The 13,205-nt window shown below is 47.2% G+C and overlaps 1 long non-coding RNA gene across 1 annotated transcript; it reads right to left on the reverse strand.

Annotated features, from left to right (window-relative positions):
• Positions 1 to 914: 914 nt before the first annotated feature.
• On the reverse strand, positions 915 to 12,888 carry LOC140420728 (uncharacterized). Its single transcript, XR_011946533.1, has 2 exons — positions 12,494 to 12,888; positions 915 to 7,134 (listed from the first exon to the last, which is right to left on the reverse strand). It is a non-coding gene; the product is annotated as an uncharacterized lncRNA (long non-coding RNA).
• Between the last annotated feature and the right edge of the window lie 317 nt (positions 12,889 to 13,205).

Raw genomic sequence — 13,205 nt, forward strand, 5'->3', positions numbered from 1 at the left:
GGCCCTGATTAATCTTACCACGATCCCATTCCCTTGCTTCATGGCAGCCTTCTCGAGGGCTCTCGCCATCGATCTTTGGGCCTCAAGCCGCCGCTCCATTTTGGACATAGCCTCCCTCATGGGGGCCGTTGCCGCCTCCACTGCTGTCTCGACGGCTGCCAAGTGGTCTGCAGCTCCTCCCTGTGGCTATGGGGCTTGGAGGTGATGAAACCCGTAAGTTTGTCCATCAGCTTGGGACTGCGCTGAGAACTCTGTGGAGTTGGTCCTTCTCGGTTCCGTGCCACCTCGTGTGGCTGCCGGCGCTGAACCTGCGGTATCCCCCCCCACCCCTTGCGCTGAAGCTGCGGTATCCTCCCCTTGTCCTTGCTGGCTTTTCCGCTGGGCGGTTGGCTGTCTTTTCAATTTCTCGTTGATGCGGTTTGCGGGGGTTAGGCGGTGTGTGCGAGGGATGGGAGTGGGGTCGTGAATAATTTTGGTGCCCAATTGATGGGGTTAAAATGTCATATTCAAGGTTTCACACCAGGGTCACCTTGCGTGCGACCGGTCAGCTCATGGCTGTCACCGAAGTGATCATGCAGAGTTACATCTCCGCCTTAAGGAAAGCCTTAGCCACAGGAAGAATCATGCTGCAGTCACCTTAGTTTAAACCATGTATTGCTTACTTCGTTCCAAACTTTCCCCACTCTTGTTATATTTAAAACTCACAAATTCCTTTACACCCAAGGGATTATGCTTTCCAAAATCTCAGGCAAGCCCCCAATTTGTTAAGAATCCACCTGATGTTAATGTGAGGGTATCCCAAAATCCAGAAGAGTAACTTGGAACACTGGTTCTTCACAGCATATATTTTTAATTTGGTATATTGTGAGAAAAATGTGAACCAGGGTGGAATATTCCAGACGTTGTGTGAACCATTAATAAAGAACATTTATTGAAAATAAACAACAGGAAGGTGATAATACACTACAACAGTTAAGTACACTGATGGCTATACACACACTGTGTTACAGGCAGTTACCACTTGGTTCCTAACTACCTATATCTCCTGAACTCTGAGATGCCTCCTTGTTCCCAACCAACATCCATTATATAACTCTGAGCCAAATTCAGCAGATAGTTACCATGTGCTGGTTATTTGCCAAGTTCAGGGAAACCGTACTCAGTTTCAGCAAATGCGAAATCTGCTACTTCTCTTCGGGAGACTTTTTCTGCAGCTGGGTGTGGCTGTGATGGTTTGTTTGCCTCTGTTCTTGTCACAATCATTATGTTATTGATATATCATTCTTTCCCTTTGATGTTATCCACCCTGTGGAGTCAGCTTTTAGCATATACATATCAAGTTCCTTATCTCTCTACTTTGAAGTTACCTCTTCTAAACCCCATTGTTATCCTCTAGTCACATGGGTAAACACTTGCTTTTCTCACTGATGTGCAAATCTGCATCTCAAAATCTCTTCAGATAGTTGTCCTTATCAACTCCCCGTTTATTTTATCCCCATTTCATTTTCCAAATCTTAGTTTTCCCCAATTATTAACATTTCTGACAAAAGTTTATTAATGAAACAGGACATGGTTAGAAAAACAGAAAATGACTTGAGGATCAAAGACAACCAGGGTAAAAGGATGTTCAAAATGTTCTGGACCCAAATGGTTTCTCTTTAATTCATCTGTAGCCTGTTCCCTGCCCTCTTTGTGGAAACCTCCGCTCAGTCCACAAGCATGACCCTAACCTTCCGCTTGCTGCCATTAGAATTCACCACCTTGCTCTCAGGCTCACATTTCTGTCCTCAGCCTGCTGCAATGTTCCGGAGAAGCCCAACACAAGCTGGACGAACAGCCCCTTATCTTCCCATGAGGCACTTTACAGCCTTCTGGACTCAACATCGAGTTCAGCAACTTCAGACCCAGAACTCTCTCCTCCATTTTGATTTGGGTTTTTTTTGCCAAGTGTCAATCTACATCTTGTTTTCCTGGGTTTTTTTTCCTTCCAGACGGAGCTGTCCTTTATTCTGCCATTAACACTTACTCTGGACAAATGTACAGCTCTAGTCACATAGTGTACGACCATGTCTAAATGATCTGTCTGGGCTGTCTACCCTTGGTACATGTGAACCAGGGTGGAATATTCACTGCACCTTGGTACATGTGACAATAAACAAATCCAATCCAATCCATTGCCTCCATCTGAAATGAAATGAAAATCGCTTATTGTCACAAGTAGGTTTCAAATGAAGTTACTGTGAAACGCCCCTCGTCGCAACATTCCGGCGCCTGTTCGGGGAGGCTGGTACAGGAATTGAACCGCACTGCTGGTCTGCTTTAAAAGCCGGAGATTTAGCCCAGTGTGCTAAACCAGCCTCTTTGCCTTTTGTTCCAGGACATTTTAGTCTTTTAATCTCACCCACCCTCCAACCAATCCCTGACTTTCTCTTTTGTTCTACCTGACCCTCCCCCTTTCTCACCAGCATCAAACCCATCACATTTCTCCCTCTCTTTAGTTCTGAAGCAGAGTTACATTGGACGTGGAACGTTAACTTTGCTTCTCTCTCCACAGATGCTGCCAGACCTGCTGTGTTTTTCCAGCCCTATCTGTATTTATTTTAGATTTGCCTGTACTGGGCTGATATCACACCCTGGGCGAGTGCACGGTCAATTCCAGCCCCACTTGACCCAGAGTCGCAACACAATTGAAATTAACAAATTAATTCAAAGAAAACATCCAAAATCTTTGATCTTTGGCTACCCAATAACTGCAGTCACCAAGTTTGTAAATTTAAACATGATTAATTTTGTTAATAACAATAACTATAATTAAATACAGTAAGAAGTCTTACAACACCAGGTTAAAGTCCAACAGGTTTGTTTCAAATCACTAGCTTTCAGAGCACTGCTCCTTCCTCAGGTGAATGAAGCGGTAGGTTCCAGAAACATATATATATATATATATATATATATATATATAGACAAAGTCAAAGATACAAGACAATGCTTGGAATACGAGCATTAGCAGGTGATTAAATCTTTACAGATCCGGACGGCGGGCGGGAGGCGGCCGCACAATGGAGGGCTCCCGGTCGGCAACGGCATTGTCGGGCTTTAAGCCCGGTCCCAGGGTCCGCGGAGGCGGCAGAAGAAGGGAGAAGGCACAGTGAAGACACAGGAGGAAAAAAGGAACAAAGAAAAAAGTCGAGGGTGAGCAAGAAAACGGACGGAAAAAAAACAGCTGGAGGTCCGTCGGGGAGTGGAAAGGTCACCGCGGGGTCACCAGGAAAAATGGAGGCTGGAGCACCAGGGAAGGCCGCACTGCTTACGGCTGAAGAAATAACTAAGGTGATGGCTGCGGAATTTGAAAAGCAGTTGGCGCAGGTTGCGAAATGCATGGAGACGGTGAGGAAGGAGATGAGGGAGGTTTTGAGTGTGCTGGTGGAGGAGGCGGTTTCCCCGGTGAGGACGGAGGTGGCGAGCGCAGTGGCGGAGGTGCGAGAGCAAGGGGAGGTGCTGAAGGAAGTGGAGGAGATGTTATTGCAGCATGGTGATCAACTTGCCTCGATGGGGAAAGAGATGTGGAAGGTGATGGATACTAACAAGGATCTGCGAGGAAAAATGGAAGACCTGGAAAACAGATCCAGGCGACAAAATTTGAGGATTGTGGGGCTGCCCGAAGGAGTTGAAGGACCGAAGCCGACGGAGTACTTTGCCACGATGCTGGCAAAACTATTGGGGGAGGGGAAGATCCCTCCCGATATGAACTGGATCGGGCTCATCGGTCGTGGAGGCCTATACCAAAGGCGAGTGAGCCGCCAAGGGCAGTGACTCTGTGCTTCCGTAGGTACAGTGTGAAGGAGAAGGTCCTGAGCTGGGCCAAGCAGAAGTGGGTGGTGCAGTGGGCTGGAATACGTGTATACCAGGACTTTACGGTGGAGCTGGTAAGGAAGCGGGCTGCCTTCAACCGGGTGAAGAGGGCACTGTACATTAGCAAGGTGCAGTGCGGCATTGTATATCCAGCGAAGCGGAGGGTGACTTACAAGCTGAGGGACTTTTATTTTGGAACGGCGGAAGCAGCGGAGGAGTTTGCGAAAGCAGAAGGACTGTGGCAGAACTGACAAATTGAGGAATGGCCAGGTGCCGATGTAACCTCATGACTGTATTTTCTTCTTTTTTGTATCACTGCGCGTGGGTGTAGAGATTAAAATGAGCCAATGTGGTATATATTTGGACAAGGGGACGGGACTTTCACTCGAAATGAGAGTTCTTTGGGGTGTAGGTGGATATGCGGTGTTTGTGTGCTAAAAGGGGATCTTTGGGCTTTCCTAGGGCCGGGCAAGTGGGAAAGGGACCCGGGCGGGGGCCTCCACGCTGGCCGGTTTAAGCCGGCCAGTGAACGGGAGTGAGGTGGGGGGAGGGGCTGCGGCCATCGGAGCCTGGCAGAATAGGGTCCGAGTGGTCTAGCCGGGGTGGAAAGTTGGGGGGAAGGAACCGAGGTTGGGAGGCGGAGTTTTACAAGAGGCAGTGGACGGGAGGAGCTGGAGACCTGGGGTGGGGGGGGGGGGGGGGGAGGAGCTGTGTAAGATTAAGGGTGACAATGGGTAATCCCTGATTCCTTTTTGCCATTTGTTTATGTAAACATGCGGGTTGAGGTTTAGGGGTTGGTGGGCGGATGGGATCATTGTTATTATGGGGACTGGCATATTTTGCTGATTATTGTTTATTGTTGATGGATGTAAATGTGGGAGAAAATGTGAAAAAGGAGAATTAAAAAAATAAAAATAAAAAAATCTTTACAGATCCAGAGATGGGGGTAACCCCAGGTTAAAGAAGTGTGAATTGTGTCAAGCCAGGACAGTTGGTAGGATTTCGCAGGCCAGATGGTGGGGGGGTGAATGTAATGCGACATGAATCCAAGGTCCTGGTTGAGGCCATACTCATGTGTGCAGAACTTGGCTGTAAGTTTCTGCTCGGCGATTCTGCGCTGACGCGCGTCCTGAAGGCCGCCTTGGAGAATGCTTACCCGGAGATCAGAGGCTGAATGCCCTTGACTGCTGAAGTGTTCCCCGACTGGAAGGGAACATTCCTGCCTGGTGATTGTCGCGCGACGTCCGTACATCCGCTGTCGCAGCGTCTGCATGGTCTCGCCAATGTACCACGCTTCGGGACATCCTTTCCTGCAGCGTATGAGGTAGACAACGTTGGCCGAGTCGCACGAGTATGTACCATGTTTCTGGAACTGAGGAAGGGGCAGTGCTCTGAAAGCTAGTGTTTGAAACAAACCTGTTGGACTTTAACCTGGTGCTGTAAGACTTCTTACTGTGCTCAGCCCAGTCCAACACCGGTGTCTCCACATTATAATTGAATAGGCAGCAAATACAACTGGTTAATTATCATCTAATTCCTAACCCTCCCTCGTTAACATCTGCCGCACTCTCAAATCACTGTCTGTTGCCGGACAGAATACGGTCTTTGGCCAATCCATTGGCCACCTGTCAATCAATCAAAACCAAATCCCTCCGATGTCTCAGGTCCCAGAAAATCTGAGTTCTTCTGTTAAAAGGCTAAACCTTCAGAGTACAGTGAAGTATTTTGCCACTTCGGAGTTCCTCACTTCCTCTGCTCAACTTCAAGGTTTATTTTCATTTAATATTCATGGATCAAAATGACAATGGCAAAGTAATAGAAATGGGAAATCAAGAGGAAGAGTCCTTACAGGGTGAAAACATTATTTAAAATAAACATACTTCATCAGCTTTTGTGGATCATTTCAGGGAAATGTGCTCTCCCAGGCTCAAAGAGCATGAGTCTACTGGGAACAAAGTTGTGAGACCGGCCAGTCCAGCAGAAAGAAACCCTCCGACCCTCCCACTTCACCAAGTGTCAGAATGGTTCAGTCCTGGATGTGATTAACAGCAGCAATAACAGCAGAATCCAACCCCTGTCATCACTTGTGAACTCGTTGGTGTCTCAGCAGGTGGGATGACTGAATGAAGCCCTTATCACACACGGAACAGATGAAGGGTCTCTCCCCAGTGTGAACACGCTGGTGTTTCTGCAGATGGGATGACTGACTGAATCCCTTCCCACACGCGGAGCACGTGAACGGCTTCTCCCCAGTGTGAATCCGCTTGTGCTTCCGCAGGCTTGAAGAATGACTGAATCCCATCCCACATTCCGTGCAGGTGAACGGTCTCTCCCCGGTGTGAACTCGCTGGTGTGCCCGCAGGTTGGATGACTTCCGAAACCGCTTTGAGCAGTGAGAGCAGCTGTATGGTCTCTCCTCAGTGTGAATGCGTTGGTGGATCATTAGATCTGCAGCACATTTGAAGCCAGTCCCGCAGTCAGAGCATTTAAAGGGTCTCTCATTGGTGTGAGTGACATTGTGTCTCAGCAGGCTGGAAAACTGAGCGAATCCCTTCCCACACATGGAGCAAGTGAACAACCTCTCCCCAGTGTGAACTGGCTGGTGTCGCTGCAGGCTTGATGAATAATTGAATCCCTTCCCACACACAGAGCAGATGAATGGTCTCTCCTCAGTGTGAATGCGCTGGTGGGACATCAGTTCCACAGCACTTTTGAAGCCACTCTCGCAGTCAGAGCATTTAAAAGGTCTCTCATTGGTATGAGTGACATTGTGTCTCAGCAGGCTGAATGACTGAGTGAATCCCTTCCCACACACAGAGCAGGTGAATGGTTTCTCTCCAGTGTGAATGCGTTGATGAATATCCAGTGCAGATGGAGATTTGAATGCTTTCCCACAGTCCCCACATATCCACGGTTTCTCCATGCTGTGGGTGTCCTTGTGATTCTCCAGGTTTGTTGTTCAGTTGAAGTCTTGTCCACACAGAACACGTGTACAGTCTCTCCCCGCTGTGAATGATGTGATGTTTTTTACAGGCTGTGTAACTGGTTGAAGCTCTTTCCACAGTCAGTGCTCTGGAACACTCTCACTCGGGTGTGTGTGTCTCAGTGCTTTTCCAGTCACATTAAGTTTAAAATCTTTTGAAGCAAACAGAACAGATAAATATTTCTCTGAGATTCAAAGGGTGATGATATTCTGATGCTGATTAATCGATTGACTCTGTCAGATCTTGACATGACGTTTGGTTTGAGATTTCTCTCTGTAAATCCTCACCTTCTAATAACCTGTAATTTACAAAAATCATCAGTCAGTGCAGTATAGAAATTCAGAACATACAATTCTAGTTTCTCTGTGAGGCACAATCAATTGGACAAAGACGAGAGTTGAATCCAACTGAGGCTTTATTGCTCTAAGATGTGTGGCCTCCCACAGCAGCTGGCTAAATGGCTGCAGCATGGAGGACACACATATTTATACTCCGCCTATTGGGCAGAGCCAGCAGGCAGGGACTAGCAACGAACCTGTAGTACAGGTCGTACCATACATCACCTAATAAAGGTACCAACGACATAGGTAGGAAAAGGGATAGGGATGTAAGGCAGGAATTCAGAGAGTTAGGGTGGAAACTTAGATCTAGGACAAACAGAATTATTATCTCTGGGTTGTTACCGTGCCACGTGATAACGAGACGAGGAATAGGGAGAGAGAGGAGTTGAACACGTGGCTACAGGGATGGTGCAGGAGGGAGGGTTTCAGATTTCTGGATAATTGGGGCTCATTCTGGGGTCGGTGGGACCTCTACAAACAGGATGGTCTACACCTGGACCAGAGGGGTACCAATATCCTGGGGGGGAAATTTGCTAATGCTCTTCGGGAGGGTTTAAACTAGTTCAGCAGGGGCTTGGGAACCTGAATTGTAGCTCCAGTATGCAGGAGGTTGAGAGTAGTGAGGTCATGAGTAAGGTTTCAAAGTTGCAGGAGTGTACCGGCAGGCAGGAAGGTGGTTTAAAGTGTGTCTTCTTCAATGCCAGGAGCATCCGGAATGAGGTGGGTGAACTTGCGGCATGGGTTGGTACCTGGGACTTCGATGTTGTGGCCATTTCGGAGACATGGATAGAGCAGGGACAGGAATAGTTGTTGCAGGTGCCGGGGTTTAGATATTTCAGTAAGCTCAGGGAAGGTGGTAAAAAGTGGGAAGGGTGGCATTGTTAGTCAAGGACAGTATTACGGTGGCAGAAAGGACGTTTGATGAGGACTCATCTACTGAGGTAGTATGGGCTGAGGTTAAAAACAGGAAAGGAGAGGTCACCCTGTTAGGGGTTTTCTATAGGCCTCCAAAAAGTTCCAGAGATGTAGAGGAAAGGATTGCAAAGATGATTCTGGATAGGAGCGAAAGCAACAGGGTAGTTGTTATGGGGGACTTTAACTTTCCAAATATTGACTGGAAACGCTATAGTTCGAGTACTTTAGATGGGTCTGTTTTTGTCCAATGTGTGCAGGAGGGTTTCCTGACACAGTATGTAGATAGGCCAACGAGAGGCGAGGCCATATTGGATTTGGTACTGGGTAATGAACCAGGACAGGAGTTAGATTTGGAGGTAGGTGAGCACTTTGGTGATAGTGACCACAATTCCATTGCGTTTATTTTAGTGATGGAAAGGGATAGGTATATACTGCAGGGCAAGAGTTATATCTGGGGGAAAGGCAATTATGATGCGATGAGGCAAGACCTAGGATGCATCGGATGGAGAGGAAAACTGCAGGGGATGGGCTCAATGGAAATGTGGAGCTTGTTCAAGGAACAGCTACTGCGTGTCCTTGATAAGTATGTACCTGTCTGGCAGGGAGGAAGTGGTCGAGCAAGGGAACCATGATTTACTAAAGCAGTCGAAACACTTGTCAAGAGGAAGAAGGAGGCTTATGTAAAGATGAGACATGAAGGTTCAGTTAAGGCGCTCGAGAGTTACAAGTTAGCTAGGAAGGACCTAATGAGAGAGCTAAGAAAAGCCAGGAGGGGACATGAGAAGTCTTTGGCAGGTAGGATCAAGGATAACCCTAAAGCTTTCTATAGATATGTCAGGAATAAATGAATGACTAGGGTAAGACGAGGGCCAGTCAAGGACAGTAGCGGGAAGTTGTGCTTGGAGTCCGAGGAGATAGGAGAGGTGCTAAATGAATATTTTGTCAGTTTTCACACAGGAAAAATACAATGTTGTCGAGGAGAATACTGAGATTCAGGCTACTAGACTAGAAGGGCTTGAGGTTCATAAGGAGGAGGTGTTAGCAATTCTGGAAAGTGTGAAAATAGATAAGTCCCCTGGGCCGGATGGGATTTATCCTAGGATTCTCTGGGAAGCTAGGGAGGAAATTGCTGAGCCTTTGGCTTTGATCTTTAAGTCATCTTTGTCTACTATGTTACATGTACTGTTAAATTTTCTTTTTTTTTTATGTTTGATGTGTAAGGGGAAAAAAATTGTGATCGAAAAATTTTCAATAAAATATATTTTTTTAAAAAGTCATCTTTGTCTACTGGAATAGTGCCAGAAGACTGGAGGATAGCAAATGTTGTCCCCTTGTTGAAGAAGGGGAGTAGAGACAATCCAGGTAACTATAGGCCAGTGAGCCTTACTTCTGTTGTGGGCAAAATCTTGGAAAGGTTTATAAGAGATAGGATGTATAATCATCTGGAAAGGACTAATTTGATTAGAGATAGTCAACACGGTTTTGTGAAGGGTAGGTCGTGCCTCACAAACCTTATAGAGTTCTTTGAGAAGGTGACCAAACAGGTGGATGAGGGTAAAGCAGTTGATGTGGTGTATATGGATTTCAGTAAAGCATTTGATAAGGTTCCCCGTGGTAGGCTACTGCAGAAAATACAGAGGCATGGGATTCAGGGTCATTTAGCAGTTTGGATCAGAAATTGGCTAGCTGGAAGAAGACAAAGGGTGGTGGTTGATGGGAAATGTTCAGACTGGAGTCCAGTTACTAGTGGTGTACCACAAGGATCTGTTTTGGGGCCACTGCTGTTTGTCATTTTCATAAATGACCTGGAGGAGCGTGTAGAAAAATGGGTGAGTAAATTTGCAGATGACACTAAAGTTGGTGGAGTTGTGGACAGTGCAGAAGGATGTTACAAGTTACAGAGGGACATAGATAAGCTGCAGAGCTGGGCTGAGAGGTGGCAAATGGAGTTTAATGCAGAAAAGTGTGAGGTGATTCATTTTGGAAGGAATAACAGGAAGACAGAGTACTGGGCTAATGGTAAGATTCTTGGTAGTGTGGATGAGCAGAGAGATCTCGGTGTCCATGTACATAGATCCCTGAAAGTTGCCACCCAGGTTGAGAGGGTTGTTCAGAAGGTGTACGGTGTGTTCGCTTTCATTGGTAAAGGGATTGAGTTTCGGAGCCATGAGGTCATGTTGCAGCTGTACAAAACTCTGGTGCGGCTGCATTTGGAGCATTGCGTGCAATTCTGGTCGCTGCATCATAGGAAGGATGTGGAAGCATTGGAAAGGGTGCAGAGGAGATTTACCAGAATATTGCCTGGTATGGAGGGAAGATCTTGAGAGGAAAGGCTGAGGGACTTGAGGCTGTTTTCGTTAGAGAGAAGAAGGTTAAGAGGTGACTTAATTGAGGCACACAAGATGATCAGAGGATTGGATAGGGTGGACAGTGAGAGGCTTTTTCCTCGGATGGTGATGTCTAGCACGAGGGGACGCAGCTTTAAATTGAGGGGAGATAGATATAGGACAGATGTCAGAGGTAGGTTCTTTACTCAGAGTAGTAAGGGCTTGGAATGCCCTGCCTGCAACAGTAGTGGACTCGCCAACACTAAGGGCATTCAAATGGTCATTGGATAGACATATAGAAGTTTACAGCATGGAAACAGGCCCTTCAGCCCAACCAGTCCATGCCGCCCAGTTTTTACCATTAAGCTAGTCCCAGTTGCCCGCACTTGGCCCATAACCCTCTAAACCCATCTTACCCATGTAACTATCTAAATGCTTTTTAAAAGACACAATTGTACCCGCCTCTACTACTACCTCTGGCAGCACATTCCAGACACTCACTGCCCTCTGAGTGAAGAAATTGCCCCTCTGGGCCCTTCTGAATCTCTCCCCTCTCACCTTAAACCTATGCCCTCTAGTTTTAGACTCCCCTACCTTTGGGAAAAGATGTTGACTATCTACCTTATCTATGCCCCTCATTATTTTATAGACTATATGGATAAAGGAATAGTGTAGATGGGCTTTAGAGTGGTTTCACAGGTCGGCGCAACAGCAAGGGCCGAAGGGCCTGTATTGCGCTGTAACGTTCTATGTTCTAAAGGTGTAACAGTGGTTTACCACACTCTGGAACATTCTTTCCTCTGTCCTCAAAGAATCAGAGTTTTGGGCAGCACGGTGGCACAGTGGTTAGCCCTGCTGCCTCACAGTGCCGAGGTCCCAGGTTCAATCCCTCTTCACTATTTACCACACCACCAATTATTGTGTCATCATAAACTTACTTATCATACCTCCTACATTCACGTCCAGATCATTAATGTACACTTCAGATAGCAAGGGACCTAGCTCCAATCCCTTTGGAACACCAATGGACACAGGCTTCCGTCACAAAGACAACCTTTGACCATTACCCTCTGCCTCCTGCCATGCAGCAATTTTTTCATCCAATTTGCCAAATTTCCCTGGATCCCAATACTTTTACCGTCTTGAGGTCCATGTAGACTACATTAACTACACAACCTTCATCTACACACCCAGTCACCCCCTCAAAAAATTAAAATCAAATATGTAAGACATTATTAACCCTTGACAAAAGCAAATTACTGCAGATGCTGGAATCTGAAACGAAAGAGAAAATGCTGGAAAATCTCAGCAGGTCTGGCAGCATCTGTAGAGAGAGAAAAGAGCTAACGTTTTGAGTTTCACAAAGAGTCATCGGACTCAAAACGTTAGCTCTTTTCTCTCCCTACAGATGCTGCCAGACTTGCTGAGATTTTCCAGCATGTTCTCTTTCGTTTCAGATTCCAGCATCCGCAGTAATTTGTTTATATCCAGTGTTTAACTCACTGTTACCTCGCTACCCAGGAATGCCAGCTTTGACAAAGAGTCATTGGACTCGAAACGTTAGCTCTTTTCTCTCCCTGCAGATGCTGCCAGACCTGCTATGATTTTCCAGCACTTTCTCTTTCGTCCCCTTGACAAAGCTATGCTGACTATCCTTTATTAATCCTTGCCTCCCCAAATGGATTAATTTCCAAATAGTTTCCATACTACTGAGGTTAGACTCACTGGCTTGGGTGGCATGGTGGCGCAGTGGTTAGCATTGCTGCCTCACGGCACCGAGTACCCGGGTTCGATCCCGGTCCCAGGTCACTGTTCGTGTGGAGGTTGCATAATCTCCCCGTGTCTGCTTACGTTTCTCCCTCAGAAACTAAAGATGTGCATGGTAGGTAGATTGGCCAAGCTAAATTGCCCCTTAATTAGAAAAAAATAATTGGGTACTCCAAATCTCCTCCCTTGCCTCCCACTGCAGCCTGGGATACATCTCATCTGGGCATGGGGATTTAAACAAATCAAAAATTGCAGCCCAGAATGAGAAAAGAAATGGGAAGAGGAGGAAAAAGAGTGTTTTACTCACAAGTGTTGGCGACAGCAGGATGTTTCAGTCTGTGTGAAGCTTTGCCGGGCAGGACCAAGCTCTTTGCAACCAGGGCCTCAAAGGCCAGACTCGGATTGCTGGAGGACAAGCTCCCTTCCGGTCCTCCGCGCGTTCCCATTGGTCAACCTCCCTCATGGAGACAATGAGGGGGCGGACTTCCGTCTACGTAAGGGTCGGCGGGGATTTGACCTTCCGACTCTGAGCTGTTGTCCAATCCGAAGTGTTTTGTTTCTGTGACCAGGGGTATTGCCCCAATGGGAGACTGTGTGCTGGAAACGTCAGTCTGAGTCATTGTGACGTCATAACGGAGCCTTGTCTGAATTAACTAATACCACTCTGCTCTGCGGTGACGTCACCGGAATCCAGTGTACAGAGCTGACGCCCGGACACGAGTGCCCCGCCCCACCCATTGTTCCCCTCCCCCTACACATCCTCGACACAAGGTTTCCGGGCAACCGGCTGACTGCTCTGGCGAGAACGAGAAGCCGCTAGGTGACCTTCCCTTCTTCTCTGGACCGGGACTGCGCATGTCCAAGGGGAGGGGGGAGCAGAGCATGTGCAGAGGTGCCGCCCATCTCCAACACCGCCTGCTGACGTGTTGACCAATGGGAAGAGTTGGACGACCGGAAGGACTCTGCTCCTTCAGCCAATTAGAGCGCGAGGTTTGTGTGAATGAAGATTGAGTTTTACA

This window comes from Scyliorhinus torazame, chromosome 5, assembly GCF_047496885.1.
Source record: "Scyliorhinus torazame isolate Kashiwa2021f chromosome 5, sScyTor2.1, whole genome shotgun sequence".
NCBI classification, from domain to species: Eukaryota; Metazoa; Chordata; class Chondrichthyes; order Carcharhiniformes; family Scyliorhinidae; genus Scyliorhinus; species Scyliorhinus torazame.